Genomic DNA, 17,959 nt, shown 5'->3' on the forward strand with positions numbered 1-17,959 from the left:
CAAGGAAAAGTATGGCTGTTCTCAGACTGCAATTTATAGAATATGTGGTCGGAGGCATATTTTAAACGCCCTGGGAACAGCCCAGTTGTGCGGGGATTTCGGATAAACTTCACGAACACTTTAATGTATCGCAGGAAGAGAGCAGCATTAAGCATTCGATTCCGCTGCGCGGCAGAGTTGTACGTGCGAGCCGTTTTTTTAGGACACCTTAAGCTTCTCTCTTTCCCGTTAGCCAATCAGGTGGCGCATCTAGTGCGCAGCGCGGTTGAGGAGTATCTAGAAAAGTGAAAATGGGTCTGCAGCATGACCATCTCGTGATCGGTGCTTCGAGACCACGGCAGAAGGTTGTTTGGGATATGCCTCGTGACTGGAAAAAAACGAAAGAAAACTGAGAAAGAATCATCGCTTTTGGCCAGGGTTTCTTTCCTTCAGGATTTTTCTTCATTCTTCGGCTGTGATCTGGCGTAAGAGGTAAACAAAAAAGTAAGTAATCGATTTATTTATTATTGTTATTTAAGGAAACGATTATTCTTTAAAGTTCAATACCCAAAAACACAAGGTTTCCATCGAAATAATTATGTATTTAATATGAGCTATAAACCTTCACACTGCCTGAGTTTATCGATCTCCCACGTACATTGTTTCACATTCAAAGCTCTTCGTGTGATTTTAAACCAGTCGATATCTATATATAGCATAACTGATTACGTTGATTCATCTATTAGCTTTCGTATTATTGTGTCTATGACACGCGAATAGTTCTTTAGCAGATTCGTTAAATAACCAACGTTCACTTATTATCATTACGCTGTTCAATCTCTTATTTAAGTTTCTCTTTTGATGCGCATTTAAGACTATCCAAAATCTCGTACAATAATTGTCTAACTTCGAAAACCGCCTACAGCCCAGCACGTGGATGGTGTAATTGCTTAAGTAAAACATAAATGTGACAGTCTCTGGGAGGTAGGATATTTTCCCTACAGCAGTAAAATCGATAGGCCACTAGCACTCTTCGCGTCTGTTTATGTTCCCACAAATGCCGTCCATCTCTCTCTCTCTCTCTCTGTATTCTGAAGAATCTGAGTAGATGGGAAATTTCTATAACAAGAGAACGGAACAAATATGCTTTAATCAGTTAATTCTTTCTACCCATTCATTGTGAAAGCTAATTTTTAGTGTACATATCGGCATTACTGCATTGTGGAAGAATATAGCTTTATTTGAGGAACAAATAAAGTGACGTAATATCCAATAATTTTATTTTAAGTCATTTTCTACGATATCGTTCACTGAAAACTTTTCTTTAATAGATTACTATTAATAAGAAGAATTAACTGAGGACAAAATATCAATTGTCGGATGTATTTTCAGCCTTCTATCCAAAAAAGAACAAAATGGATCGCCGCGAATGTACTGTACCAACACTTTGCAATGATTTATTGCAGAGAAATACAGCGGGTGCCTTTCCAGTCGTTAGGCTGTGAAAAATAACATCTCGAGACGTTTCTGCTATGGGCAGTGGAGCCCTAATGAGTAATCAATACAGCTGTTTACTCGTATCCAAGTAACAAACGCCAACGCTTTTGAATTATCCGAAACATTCGGGTAGATGGCGCCAAAGTGTAATAAATATATACACGTTCGTGATTTAAATACAAATAAATCATGAATGGGTGCAATTTTGGCCTGAGGTTCTTGTGTCCGAAGCGCAAAAACATCATACAGATGATAATGTTGGCTTCTAGCATCTTTTCTTGTACCCCTGCCGCTCTGTTTTATTTCAGGAAGGAGTCAGATATCTTGCAGAGAAGAGCGAGTGTTATTTATTCAGATTAATCAGTTTCATAGTAATAACAGTCTCTCTCTCATGCACACAAATGTCCTTAATAGGTTTCGAAAAGCTGGACGTTAAGCGGAAACCGTATATCGGGGACTGTTTTTCCATAAACACAATGCAATCAATAGGTAATTCGTTCCTGAACGTCAAAAATGAAACCGTGTTTTGATTTTACCCAGTTTTAAGCAGTTATTGGTACCAAAAATAATATCGATACCCTCCTTTGGTCAGAAACTTCTCATCTGCTTATTAGTTTCAGCAAATTGGATGACGTTGCATTCATCATCAATTGAAAATATAACAACGTATCAAATTGTATATTTCTCTTTATTCCTTAAACGGAAAACAATTGATTGTATAGCTTAATTTTCTATGGATTCAAACATACGCTGAATAGGAAAATAAATATATATTCGTTCCTACATAATGCGTGTAAAAAAAAAAAAAAAACAATGAAATGAAATAAGATAGTAGAGTAGAAGAGGACTGGATTTATCTGCGAAGTGTTTCAATGAAATCGACCTCTAGCACCGATTACGATTAACGTGTATTTAACTACAATAATGTTTAGTATATTTTAAATTTAAACGATAACATTCTCTGATTAATAATTCCGGTTGAATTCTAAAATCAGTTTCTTACAGAACTGAATTCTTACGACTCAAAAAGGAACACTCTCAAACATTCATGCTTAACGCAATGTCTGAAATCAAGCCAACCGTTAACCGTGTTGTTCGTTGACTGTTAACTCTTTCGACACGAACCAGGAGGTTGCTCACCCTTCGATTCTTTATTCATTTTGTTCACTCAGCTGGCTAATTTCTCAACGCGAAGTGCTACTTCTTGCGGCTTTCGTGTGATTAAAGTGGAGTCTGGTAACGAACTCATACCGAGCGTTGTTTAATTTTCGGTTACTTTAAAAACCTACCTCTCTATTGCGCATGAAGAGATGCAACTCGTATATGCTCTTAGCTGGTAGCGGTAGAGGTAGCAAGGACTACTGACCCTTTAGGTTAAAGTAGGACAGTAGACCAATCTTCATTTTCTCTCTCTCATATGTTCCTGTTTCTTTATAATTATCGTGCGCCCCCCGGTTCTCTAACTAGTGCTTGTTCAGTAGGCCAAGTTTACTGTACCTTATCACTCTGCATTTCCCTGTAGGCAATGTTGTCCTTGCGCTTGGAAACGCATTTCTCTCTCTCTCTTCCTTGGCGTTGTAGTTCAATCCGGCCAGGTACACAAAAAGGGTACACGACTCGCCTGTCAACAAGAGAGCAGCAACGTAAACAACGACAGCATGGCAGTATTGGAAGATAACGAATTCCCTACTATTGTGCCTTACGGGAACAGAGGCGCAGAACAGTGGCCTCAGATGATCCCTTCAGTGCATTCCTATCTTCAGTTTTGTCTCCTGCTCGAATACAGTTAAGCTAGCAAAAGAAGGAGGGGAGGGAGGTTATGTGTGTATAGGAAAGAAGCCAGTACAAAATAATAAGTACACCATTCTAAAATGGCTTTGACCTTAACAAGAATCCAGGCCTCATCTACTTAGATGTTACGTTTGGTTGTGTATCTCTAGTTCAGCGAGGTTTTATAATTTACTATATAATACATATACATATTATGTTAATCCACTGACATGAATTGCCATGGTGTGTGTTTGTACTTTTCTACAAATTCCGCATCACGAAAAATGTTTACAAGTTGAGAAGTACTTCGACTGGACCAACTCCTGCCAAATGCATCGTATTATTAGAACTACTGTTGTTTCCGTGTGTCTCTTACCATCATTGCATAGGCTTAAATATGGAAGCTTAGAATAACAGCGTATATTACAGTGGCGATACAAATGTTAATAATGAAAAATAACATTTTAACATACTTTAAACATTAGGGGCTAATTTTTCTGTAATCTGGTATAAAGGGTTACTATCTGTCTTTGGTCTGTCAGATAGTAATCTAGTTTTAAACAAAGGTGTGATTCTACAATAGGATTCCTTCTGTAAAATAAGCTCTCTAATGTTTAAAGTATGTTAAAATATCATTTTTCTTTATTGAGTCTGCGATCGCTCAACGCGTCAAGTTGTTGGGTGTTCACAGGCCTATTTGCACGTTCACGTGGGCTGAAAAACCCGGAATAACTCACTTGGGAAATTCTATCCTCTCTGCCTGAGTTTGGATTCAACTGGGATTGTATTTTAAAACCGCAGTGAAGAAGCTTTTAGAAATTTAGAAGCAATGTCCTACGTGTTGTCCACTGTGACAGTATATCGATTTCGCCACTTATCAGTCGTTTGGAGAAGTCTAAGAAGGTACTCGCAGATATACTCTCTAAACGAGTGATAAGTGGCAAAACCACTCTGCTGTCATTGATATTAAGACATTGATTTGTAAAGCAGGTAACACTTTTGCTGCGAAAATCTAATATTTAAAAATATTTTGTTGATATTTGGAAAAAAGCCATTTCAATTTATATCCAAGAGAAGACTTTTTCCCCCTACTCTTACAAACATACGCGGATCTTACAGTACTCATGTGAATAGTGAGGGTATCTTTGCTCCACGCCTTGATAAAATCGTTCCCCTGGAATCTGGGCAAAGATGCCTCTGTTATTTGTTGTCTATTAATAATTTTATTACCATCTGAATAACATTATGTTATACTGTTATATATCATATTATGTGCATTGTGTATTTTATCAGGTGTAACAGTTGTTTAACAGAGCGTGAAAGAGTAAAAAAAAGTCCATATTTAAATTATGGCAGATGATCGGGACACATAATAACTAATTACCATTTTGCCCAAGTATGTTGAAGAATAGGCCGTGAGGTTCATGTTGAAAGGATCTTTATCGGTTAATGAAGATTGACACGGGACAACGACTAACTGGACTTGACTATCTTAAAATGAAATCTCCCTTTCATTTTATTTTTAATTTATTCTTCGGTAGACCGTATCACTCATGAGATCTCTCATGGCATTAAAATTAAAGGTCTCTCTTTCATTGCAACACGAACTGGCACCAACCACCCCATCACTTTCGACATTTATTTTTCGCTCTGATTAGTGTCGTTTTGCACGAAAAGAGAAGAGCAATCCTACTCACCGATGTATATCTGTTAAAACTATTCAGAATCTATAGTCGCTCAACCGTTTTACTCTTTTGTTCTACGCAGAAAAACAAAAGTGATGCTGATTGCTACATCATCAGTTTTCTTTTTGAGCTCTGACCCCATAACTCTCTTCTTGCGACACCCAACTCTTGATCTTTTCTGAGAGCCAGTAGCAAGGAGAATTTAACTCGTGTTTAAAATTTGGTATTAAATGAAGTTGTCTGGTGATGCATAGTATTCATCCTAGAATGAAATCATTTTACATTCCGGTTTTATACATAAACAAAACAAAACATTAAAGGCTGCCTTTCTGCAGTTTTTCAAATGAGACGAACTCTTTTGTTTCTGTATTTTCTAAAAATTCTCAATAAAAGCTTGAATAACATAAATTGCTAAATCCTTCCTGAAATCGTTTGACTAGAGCAAAGAAATGAAACCTTTCTTTTGCGACTACACGTAACGTCAGAAAATGTTCAATTACATTTCCTAATTATTTATGGATATTCGGTGATCCTTTTAATCACATTCTTCAAAGCGATAATCTGTGTATTTTACTAGTTTATCTTCAACGAATTAATCTAAGTTATAACAGGGGCATACGTTATATACTCATGCTAGTACTTTTAGATTTTGTTTCAAGACAACTAAGGTCATGAGGCTGAGTATATAGTGTTTGTATATTACGTGTTTTCTATATCCAGTTTCCTAGTTTTTCTGGATAAGAGACCAATTTCCAGGATGGAGAGAAAATGCAAACTTTAACCGACTAACTCAGCCACTATTGGAACAGTCACCTAAAAGTTACTCCCTTCATGGAATTTTCTCTTTTTCTTTATTATGTGAAAGGACAACTGTCGTAATTAGTGTTAGCCGCGAGGCTATTTCTTTTTTCCTTCTAGAAGTGAATCATCTTTACAGAAAGGAATCAATCGATAACTTGACATTAACCTCTATATCGTTAGGATTTCACAGTACAGCGCTTTTACGTGTTTGTAGGGATAACATAAATGCGTGCTCATCCGAATCGATGATGATACGACTTGGGTTACGCCAAGGGACACTGACCAACAATATACCATACATAATGCTTGAATTATATTTTTTACTACCCATTGCATTTCGATTTAATGACAGTAGTTATAATTTAGTAGGCCAATGCACACAGAGCTCGTGTCCGTAGAAAGCAGAAAATGCATAAGGGGTGGAAGACTGTTTGATCGAAAGCGAGTTCTACATTACCCAATAATTAGATTGCTTTTTATGAGGGCAATGGCTGGTAACTTGTTCACAGATCGCGGCGCTATTATTCGTCCCTTGGTATATATAAAGAAAACGCATCATACAATTACTGTTAAAAAGGGCTAGCATCACGAGTGTTTCGCAATTCATATGATAATGAATTACTGAGATTACCTTTTTTCATTCAAAAAGAAATTTGCAGCTAGTGAACTGTTTGAAAATAAACTTCCACAACCTCGATTCATATGATATTCAATAAGAGTAATTATTCCAAGAGTATTTTTGGAATATCAGCATATGTAAGAGGCCACTTCAATTACAATTTAGTTCTATAAATATGTGTTAATGGACCAAAAAAAAAAAAAAAAAAAGAAGTGTCATGCTAGGACTACCCGAGAACCCTCTCAATATTTTCAATCTCACCCATGTTAATATATTGCGAGCGTGCATTCTCTGGTCGGTTTGCCTGTTTTGCTAGAAGAAACACGAGTTTCCGGGAGAAGAAACCTTGCTGTCCTCTCCCGAGAACGACTATCTCAGCCACGAAGTGAATACAGCCTATAAAAGTTCCTCACATCATTTACGGGATTCGAACACGCCTTTTCCACCCCACGTGGGACGGTTAATGAGAAGTTTGGCGAATTTGAGAAATTCAAGAAGTTTCCGCGCTTGCAACAAATTAAAATTTTTCTCCACTATTAGCATTTCTTCATGACTCGACTGTCTTTACTTCCGCGAGACCATACCGTGAGTATTTCAGAACTTACTAAGGGTGATACATACAGTATAAAATGAGATTTCTGTTACCTACTGAAGAGTTTACATAAAGTATGTTGCAAAATTGATTAAGAAAGACGACTGGGACAAAGGCTGTAGTAAAAAGATCATAGAAAACAAATGGAGATGGCTGGACATCTGGAAAGAAGAACAGCAGATTAGAGATGTACACGGAGAGCAACAGAATGGACACCTTACAAAGAGTTGGAGGAAGACTCAGAACCTGACGACGAGATAAAATCCCAAGAGCGAGACAACAACTTGCTATTCACCCAAAGTAAGGAACTTATTTCCACAGCTCATACGGCAGATTCTGACTTATTATGCCCTCATCAGTGAAGAAACAGGAAAAGCAGAATTACCGAAATTTCGCCAATTCGCTCCACCGATAGGACTTATTAAGGTGTGGAACACACCCAATAGGAGTTGATAATAGGTTGTGTGTTTTGGGTCAATATTAGCCAATTCATAACCTGTTGGATCTGTGTTCTTGATTTAGTGGGTTTCCTTCTCTAGGCTTTGTACAAAATGTATTAGTTGTATGTGAAGGTTTCGAGATACTGCGCGTTTTATTCTTGTCTTTGGAAATAAATACCATGAGAGTGACCTGACTGTATCAATTTGAAGGCCCTTTAACTTACATTGTAAATTAAAATGCTTTCATTTTCTGTCGAATCATAAAAAGTACAAGCGCATTGTCGTCGTCCTCCTGTTTTTTTTTTTTTTTTGGGGGGGGGGGAAGTAAATTTTAAAGTGCCTACCAAATACAACAGGCGTACAGTTCATAATAGAGCAAACACCTATTTTGATTGGTTGCTTTAGCATTGTGTTACTTTCAAAACAAATGTCATCACCAAGAGGTGCAATTGCCCGAAGTGCAATTTTGATAGTCTCCTTACTTACAAACAGAAACAGTAACCTTTGCACCAGAAAAATCCAACCACAACAGCAACAACAACATTGCCAGAGGCACTGCATTGTTCAACGAGATAATACGATTTTGTTTTTTTTATTTAAAATTAATCAGAAATCGTGCATCATACTAGATCAGCAAAGCAAAAAGCTGAGTATGAGAATGCACTGGCTCGCGAGAGATTTGCTGAAGAGAATTCTGAGACTTGTAGTTTAAGAAACAATGTATAGCTCGATATGATTCAGCCAAAAGGAGATTCTTTTGTGTGTGTGTTTTCGATGCAAAGAGTGTGATAAGACTAAGCGGAAATTCAGTCTGATTGGCAGTGGCAAGTGATGCAAGAAAGCAAGCTTATAGAGCATCAGCCAAAAAAAAAAAAAAAAAACACAACGCAATCAAACCTCAATGTCCATCCCCCTCCAAGAATTTTTCTAGTTCTTTCTTGAATTTCTTCATACCACCCTCTGCTCCAACAACAGATGGAAATTTCGACAATCAACCACCTTCAACCAGTAGGTGGAAGCTTACCTTCCACCTGCTGGTTGAAGTTGAAGTTGAAGGTGGAAGCTTACCTTATCTATCCTTCAACCATCCGTCCTCATTTTTAATTTATGCTTCCTCATGTGTAGTTTCAGCAAGAGGAAGAAATGCCATCAACATTGTGCTTACTCAATCCATTCATGGCCTTAACCACTTCAATGGGACCAGAGTAGGCACCAAGCGCTGCAATTTGCAGAACTGAAGCCTTTCTTTGTAAGATTACCCTTTCATTTCCTTCAATCTCGTTTCCCTTCTCTGCACCCGTTCCAGCATACAGACATCCTTCCTAAAATGAGGCCTGCAGACCTGTATACAGTACGCGAGATTCCGTCTAACCATGGCCTTATACGTAAAAAGAGATAATCACCTCCTTATCTCTACTAGCAGAGTTCCTGTAAAACCACGTTCTGACAAAACTATGTTCTTTATAGAACAGGTTATTGCTCTCGAAGGAATTAAAGTGAAGGAACCACCAAGCATTCAGTTGCCCAGTTCAATGCTAGAGCCCACACTCATGCATCAGACAGCGCAGCAGTGGCGGAAGCCCCTGGTCCCACAGGATTTAAATTGGAATTTCTTTTTGTTTTTCTGAATGTCGTTTTTAATAAACTACACTATTATCTATTTCAAATTGTAAATTATGCATGTAACGTACTTCTCTCTGCAAATCGGATACTAAGAGTTCTATTAACTAGCTACAAGATTTTTTTAAACGGGAGAGTGTAGCGGCAAGGTCAAAAATCATGGGATACACTTCTCTGAAAATGAGATTATTCTTTAGAATTATTCACGTTGACCGTCAGGTTATGAATTTAATAGCAGATTAAAATGCTTTCTTTGCTATTTCATATACCAGAAAGAAAATATGCCTTGAAAGCTCAAAGTTTAAACAATTTTTAAACATTAGGCAAAAACTGCCAAAATGAAAATTCATTTTGAAAGAAATTATGGATATTCAAGTTCATTAGGAGAAACAAAAAAGACTATTTTGGATATGCATGAAGGCAGAAAAATACGGAAGATACAGTGAAAAGTAAAAGGAACTTCCATGTTTGTTACTAAAAACTGAAAACAGATAGATGAAACTGCAGTCACTTTTTTATATACTCTATGGCTCCATGGAGATTTTTATCCTATCAATGATAATACTTCAATTCTTTCTTCATGAAACTCTTTTTGTTTATTTAGAAAATTGTGTAAGGGGGCGAAGGGCCGCGTCAAGCGTCCTGTACATTGACGCAATTAAGGGGGGGAATATACGGTCTTTTTAAACAATTAATCGTAGCTTCACTTTTGCTAGAAACCTACTGCTTCCAAGAAAAATCCTGATTTGTCCAAACAGACATTAATCACAAGGGAAATCAAGGGCATAGATGGGTAAGTCAATCGAATTTCCGACAGAACTCTGGAACATTGGATGATAGAAGAAAAGCAATGTCTAGGTTGGGTGCATTTTGTTGAATTTCCGACAGAACTCTGGAACATTGGATGATAGAAGAAAAGCAATGTCTAGGTTGGGTGCATTTTGTTGAATTTCCGACAGAACTCTGGAACATTGGATGACAGAAGAAAAGCAATGTCTAGGTTGGGTGCATTTTGTTGAATTTCCGATATTCGCTGATTTATTGCAGCAGCGATAAGAATATGCGACACGATTAGTTGTACACGTTAATTATGACTGAGGATTCATGGGCGGTTACTCCTTTATAATGGTGATAGGTATGATTCGCCGTACTCCAGCGCTACGCCCTTCTGTAAAAATTTATTTTTCTTTCTCCAATATTTTTAAAACAGAGCTTGGTTCCAGCACAGGAGGCGCCTTCTTAGGTTAAGGGGACCTCCACAGATCGCGGGCAGCATAGATTCTTAGAGGTCCCAATAACATTTAGAAATAGAATTGAACTTTTCTTATCGAAGTTAAAATTTAACTTTTATTTTATTATTTTTTATAATAATTTTTAAATACGAAAATTTATTTTTTTATAATTATGATAATCTAAGAGTTATTATATAATATTTATTACATTCTTATTACAGTAGAATTCCAGTTGTCTAAAACAATTTGGACCAAATTTATTTCGGATAATCGATTGTAATGAGCTCTGCATCTGAAAGAGAAAACTGCAGTAATCTGCATCTAATATTTACACATTATATAAGTGCTTTATATAGCTTTAAAATAAATGACAATGTACTGTTTCTACAAAAAGATGTCTGTGTGTCTCTCTCTTGTTTAACACAATTCTGTATTTTCATCGAACTCACTTCCTAATTCATTTCACAAATAGCACTTCCTAATTCATTTCACAAATATACGTGGTCTCAATTCTAATCTCAACGATGTCCATTTCCACTTGCAGTCTGCCAAACCGCATGTACTTTTTCTGACAGAATCTCAGTTATCGGTTGATTCAACTACTACTCATCTCAGATGCCCAAATTATTCACTGTATGATTCCTTTCGCTTCAAAGGTGGTACTTGTGCATATATCCGTTCTGATATTCCTTGTCAGAGTCTTGGCAATTTGGAATCTCCTCTCTTTGATCTTCTCTGGCTTAAAATCTCTCTACCTCATTGTGTCAAATTCATCTGTTGTCTCTACTATACTAATCACTTGGAGCTCTTTGACTTCCTCTTTTTGCAACTTGACTTTCTCCAGTCCAACTTTCCTAACAGTGAGGTAATTTTCCTTGGTGATTTTAATGTTCACAACTCCAGCTGGCTTCAGTTTTCTAGTCACACCGACCCAGCAGGTCGAGATGCTGAGGCTTTTGCAATTACTAATGGCTTTGTACAGATTGTTCATTTACCTACAAGTATACTGGACAATCCTAATCATACAGCCAACACGCTTGATCTTTTTCTCACAAACAACCCTTCTAAGTACACAGTCGAAGTGAGAGGTCCATTAGGCACTTCAGATCAAAACTTGGTGATTATCTCTTCTCCAATTGAGCCTTTATCTAATGGCTATTCCAAACCTCGTGTTTTTTGGCATTACAAGAATGCAAAATGGAATTACCTGCGAGATTTCTTTTCTTCTTTTCCTAGGTCGGATTACTGTTTCAAAACTTCTGATGTCAACGTTTGCTCAGATCGTGTCAGTGAAATTATTCTTGCAGGAATGGAATCCTTTATCCCACACTCCAATTTAAAATCTCGTCCTTTATCTAAACCTTGGTTTTCCAATAAATGTGCTAAGGCTGTTCAAGAGAAGAACGTTGCAGATCGTAATTGGCTTGTTTCTAATTTTTCAGTTTCATTTTCTGCCTACACCAAAGCTCGCAACAATTGTAAAGCAGTTATTAATCAGTCCAAACTAGAGTTTGAACAGGCTAAGAGTAGAAAACTTGCTTCTTGCCCTAATGTTAGCCGAGCATTCTGGTCTCTTGCCAAAGCTATTGGCCGCAACTTTTGTCCCTCTCTGCTCCCACCTCTGTCCAAACCAGATGGTTCTGTTGTCACTTCAGCCAAGGGTAAAGCTGACCTGCTAGCATACCATTTTTCTTCCAATTCATGTATTAGTGATCTTGGTAAAACACTTCCAGCATTCCCAACACGCTCCATTCAATGCCTCTTGTGGTCTTCCGTCAAACAAATGTCAGAAGGATTTTGACGAATCTTGATGCTAAGAAAGCTCCAGGTCCCGATGGTATTTCTCCACTTGTACGTAAAATCTGTGCTCCTGAACTTACTCCTATTCTTTTCCGCCTTTTTTCACTTTCTTATTCCAAAGGTGTTGTTCCTTCTGCTTGCAAATTTTCTCATATCCAGTCAGTTCCTAAAAAGGTTAACAAATCCCTCCCATCCAATTAATGTCCATTTCAATTACTTCTACTCTTTCTAAAGTAATGGAGAAATCAACTAACCGCCAACTCTTAAACTACCTAGAAACCTTCCGTCTGATCAACGATTGCCAGTATGGATTCCGTCAATGTCGATCCACTGGTGATATTCTGGCTTATGTTACCCATTTATGGACTAATTCAATGGAAAGTTCGGTGAAGCACAAGTAGTTGCTCTTGACATCTCAGAGGGTTTCGATCGTGTTTGGCATAAATTCCTTCTCAACAAGCTTCCATCTTATGGTTTTCCAACTGTTTGTAGTAATTGCTTATCCAGTTTTCTCTCTGATCGCTCACTGGGGGTGATGGTAGATGGCTCCGGTCTTCTGACTTCTCCACTAATGCCGGTGTCCCCCAAGGTTCAGTTTTTTACCCCACTCTTTTCCTCTTGTATATTAATGACATTCTTCCATTGACTGAAAATCCTATCCATAGTTTTGCCGATGATAGCACATTGCATTCTACTTTCCATTTTGAGAAATATTGGCCTGCTCAATCAGCTTCAACTTCTCGAAAATCCTTAAATGAAAATCCTACCAATTCCTTAAATGCCGATCTTCACGTAATTCTCCAGTGGGGCAAAGACAACTTAGTTGATTTCAACCCTTCTAAAACTCAATCTTTTCTTATATCTGGCAAAAATGATTCTTCTGCTCCTATGCTTATCTTTAGTGATACTCCGAGTTCTACGCAAAATGATATATCTCTTTTGGGGATTACCCTGACTTCTAATCTCTCTTGGCACAAACATATTACGAATATTTCTTCCTCTGCATCTAAAAACTTGGTTTTCTCTTTCGCTCTCTACCTTACTTTTCTTCCAAACAGCTGCTCACTCCGTACAAATCGCAAATCGCCCTACCATGGAATATTGTTCCCACATCTGGGGTGGTGCCCCCAAAACCTCTTTTAGGCTTCTTGATTCCATTCAGAAGAGGGCAGTTAGGTTAATTAATGATTCATCTCTAACAGAGTCTCTCCACTCGCTGTCTCATAGACGTACTGTTTCAGCTGCATGCCTCTTCTACAGATACTTCCATGGGCACTGTTCTTCTGAACTGGCTTCTATAATTCCCGCACGTGTTCGGACTGTTTCAGAACAGTCCGAACACGTACCGCCACCAGCCAACATCCATTTACTGTCCAACTTCAAACTCACAGAACTAACTTTTCATCTTCCTCGTTTATTCATTCAACTGCCATTTTCTGGAGTAATCTTCCTTCATACGTATTTCCTGAAAATTACAGTCTACAGAAGTTCAAGTCCAATGTCAACAAATATCTTCTTTCGTCTTCTCAACCTCCAACCAAAGCACGGTACTAAGTACTATAGGTTCTAATACCTCTCGTGGTTTGGGTTTACATAATTAAAAAAAAAAAAAAAAAAGAACTCATAAATCTAATTAAATTCTACTGTACAAATGCACCTTATCTAGAAGAAATCTCAATAGATAAATAGATCGAAGCTATGACAGGGTCAGAGACCTACAACTGTATATGATGCAGGCTGAGAAGTAAGAGTAGAAGGAGATCACGGCCTGCCTGACCGAAAAATACCATCAGAAATAAAGAAACCTACTTTAAACAAAGCTGAACGGAGGGCAATGTTAAAGCCATAAACACCTGTATGGTCCCAGTTCTAATATACTCATCCCAGGTCATAGGAATGGACTAGTACCAAGCTGGAGGAGATAATGAGAAAGACAGGGACAATGATGACCAAGAGCTGCTAACAGAACCAAGAATCGGCTTAGATAGACTGACCATAGCTTGGAAAGAAAGAGGAAGATGGTCTAACAGACCTCATCGGGCAACAAAGAAAGCGATTGAGAACCTGCAGGGTTACACAGCGCTACTCTACCAAGCCATAAGGAAGATAGAGAAACAGCATACCTCACTCAATCTAAACAAGGAGAACTCTTCCGCCCAGAAGGAAGAAACGAAAACAGAAATATGGGCAAAGAAGGTACTCCGTGGCAGCCACTATGATCTCCATTAATCCCACGTCGGTAAAATGGCTTCCAATGCATGGCCCACGAGAGGAACACTCTTCCCCTAGACTAAAGGATTCAAGTTCTCATCCAAGATCAGGTAATCACACCAGGAACTATAGAAAATTCGTAGTTAAGGAACCCGGAGTGATAGATAACACATGACGATGATACCACATGGCCCCAGAAACATTCCAGTACATCACCGTAGGATGCAGGGTGATCACCCACTTACAGACACGACCAGGGTATAGAGTACACTTACAGACACGACCAGGCCACCAAGACAATAATATCAGAAGGTAACGAGAAATACCAGTTGATCAAAGAAAGTATACCGTAATACAAGTACGAACCGCAGGTTGTAGGGGGTCTTGGAGTAGAGACCCCCAAGCCATAAGCTATACCGAGACCGCACCATTATAGCAGTCAAGGCGATCCAACACAACAGACCTGACATAACCCTCGTCAACAAGAACGAAAATGATACATATCTGATCTACATAGCAGTGCCCAACACTGACAACTCCAGAAAAACTACGAGGAATAGATTAGGACGTACACAGACCTAAGACAGAAGGTCAAAGAGATGTGGCATATGGAACAAGAAACGACCATCCTGATCACCGTCTCAACCATCGGAATAATTGCGAATAATTGCCGAAACCATACACAAGGACTTAGTATCAATAGGCCTGCCATGGAACACCTAGAAAGAACTCCAGAAAGTCGCAATCCTAAACACCTTTAGAATAATGAAAAAGTTCTTCGACGAATACCAATAGTAACAAGGGCGACATACCAACCACCCTGTGCACTTAGTGCCATTGCCTTTCATGGGGTGGGAACCCCCCATCAGGTAATAATAATAATAATAATAATAATCAAAAATAAATACTAATACTCCCATGTTCATTTCTAATTACTATAATTTTTTTAATGGTGAAAATATATTCTTCTGTCAAAAGTGACAACCAGGATCGTTGCGAAAGCAACTGTAGGTTGCTTTTTAATGATCATACTTTACCTATAGTTCTGTCACTGCTGTTAAAAAAATCTAAACAATTTAAGTTCGTCGAACTGTACTGAGAAAACTGTGCAGTTCAACTTCCCCGTTGAAGTACCTTCTGACACAGTGATCTTGACTCATTTGTCACCTCCTTTCTAAACTAGGTGAAAGCTATTATTTATGCCTATATAAAAATACTTGTTATAATTTACACGATCGTAGTATAAATTAGAAAAATCTTTTTACTGTTAATTTTTAATTGGTTTAAATATTTTTTTCTATGTGTTAATTTAAATAACAAATTTTATGATTGAATGCAGTTCTCTTACCAATCTATTAATGTTTAACTCTTAATCTTAATTATTATCTATTAGCGTATGAATCAAATCGAATGACTATATAAATAAAAATATATAAGAAACTAAGAAGATTGATGTGCCTGTGGAAAAACCATGCAAGCTGGATAGATTATCCATGCGGCTTCTGTATGACACCAACCATACTGGGTTTGATGCACAAAAACTTCGTGAAAATAAAATATCTACATATTGACTGTTACATAAAATTTTTAAGCTCGGAAGACGCATAACACTGGCTACAGGACCGCGGACCTCAAAATTCGAAGCAATGGGCCGCGGGTTAGAGACCCCTTGGTTCATTTTTTTTTTAATATAATGCCGTCCCTACCAATATTGACACGGCGCTCACCAGATTTCATACATCGCACCTCCAGCATTATTGTGTACATTCCTGGAACCCATTTCGGTAATTACTGCTTAAAATTGCCATCAATGGATGCACTTCAATTCGGTGTTTGTGATAGGTGTAAAGCAATTTGGTGTATGTGACAATGTATTGTTTGTGATTTGGCAATCGGAAAAGCCCGACACAATCAGTCAGCAACTTTTTTTTTTTTTAATGGCTGGTTGTCGAAGTCTACTAGACGCTACTCCAGCAGCGTGTGGTAGACTTCGAATTACACCCTGCTCTATACAGAAGCATGTAATTGTTGAGGGTTAGCAACCCAAACGGCGCTACTGACACGAATGCCAGAAGCAAATAAAATAAATGAAGAGGGGTCTGTTTTTTGATGTCTTTTATGTGTGCGAATTAAAGTCCAGAAGGTCCGAATAGACTTACTGACACAGAAAGTGAGCGCAAAATAGTAAATGGAGGTTACTGCTTTTTTTTTTTTTCTTGGAGGCGGAGGGGGAGGGGAAGGATGATTTCAGGGTTTGGGAAAACAGCGGAAACTTTTTATTGCAAAGACGAGGGTTATTAAAGAGAGTAAAAAATACAAGTTGAGAAAGTAAATGAAAGAAGGTCATTCCTTCATTTATTTTCTTTGCCCACTTTCTGAGCCAGTAAGTCTCTTTGCTTTCAGCTCAACCATTCTACTTGAGTATCATAGGCTTCAACAACACTAAACACTCTGTATTTTCTTTACTCAATTTCTTGTCAGTGTCAATTTCTTCGGTTTTCCAACTTACAATAATTCCATGCAACTAAAATAGTATAGGCTTCGACAACTATACGTAAAAACGTCCATTATACAGTGTACAATAGAGAAATAAGAACTTCTACATATATGTACGCTGAATTTTCCGTTTGCTAAAAGTGCTTTTTGAACTTAAGGATTTTTGTCCAGAACAGTAGCATACATGTATCCAACAAAACTGTGTCTATCGATTTTGAGATGTGTACAATGTAGTACAATGAAAACGTGTACAGTGCTGTCCGACAGATTTGTGTCACTCACCGTACATGCGCATATCCTGAATTAGACCATCGTCTGTCTCGGATGTACGAGTCCGAGTGGTCATGCATATGAAATTCCGCTTATGTTTTCCCACTGCCTATCCAAAAATGTACCCTTGAGTTATGGATAAGTACAAGAAAAAGTAGTTACGTATTATGTTAGCTGTCATCTTGATTTCGTTTGGTTTTAAGTGGTTTTGATGTTAAATTGTCCCTTTTTAATTTCGTTCTTCGTAATATATTACAAGAGGATCCCCAAACATCTTCACATTTCTAGTTCTTCAATTAGTTCTAACGTTATTTTTCCTGACAACTCCATGAAATTCAAAGCCAATGAAAACAAAACAAAACAAAATCAAAGTCACGATGATTTTTTCTTGGACTTCCTGTCTCTCAAGCAGTGGCAGAACTAAGGCGGGGCAACCGGGGCAAATAAAATTTAAAATTATGCGAACCTCGTCATGAAGTGGCAATTTTTGTGACTGAGAAATATGTGAAAATATTTAACAAAGCACATCAGTAATTCTACTGGTGTGCGCTGTGTGTACAGTATTTCGGCCCGCAAATTCTCCAAACGATCCCAAGCAACTTTTGTGCGATCAACCAGCTTTGCGCCAACCGTTCATGTGGAACATTGTGCGCAAAACGAACGAACTTCTGAGTTTGACACACCAGTTTTAGTCTGATGACAAATGGATTTACAACTTCATTATTAAAATGGACCTTTTTTATCGATCAGATTGCGAATATGCATGATATTATAGTAAATTTCTTCCTGCAGAAACCGATAGTCATTATATTGCAGTTTTCCTGGAAAATATTAGCAAAATTTCACAAGGTGATTAGTTCTATTCTTGAAATTTGCGTGGACGTCAGTAATTCAAGTGTGATTTCTTCTGTCAGTCGCCACAGCGCCATTTTTGCAAGCGACTAATG

The 17,959-nt window shown here is 37.9% G+C and overlaps 1 protein-coding gene across 2 annotated transcripts in view; it reads left to right on the top strand.

Moving 5' to 3' along the window:
• Positions 1 to 317: 317 nt before the first annotated feature.
• Positions 318 to 17,959, top strand: part of LOC150081731 (acyl-CoA desaturase-like) — a 53,950-nt gene continuing 36,308 nt past the window's right edge. For both annotated transcript variants that reach the window (XM_090378833.1, XM_090378834.1), the window contains exon 1: positions 318 to 483. The gene's annotated coding sequence lies outside the window, so the exon portion shown is untranslated. The remainder of the gene's footprint in view (positions 484 to 17,959) is intronic.

This window comes from Mastigoproctus giganteus, chromosome 8 (assembly GCF_048544385.1).
Source record: "Mastigoproctus giganteus isolate SK-2022 chromosome 8, ASM4854438v1, whole genome shotgun sequence".
NCBI classification, from domain to species: Eukaryota; Metazoa; Arthropoda; class Arachnida; order Uropygi; family Thelyphonidae; genus Mastigoproctus; species Mastigoproctus giganteus.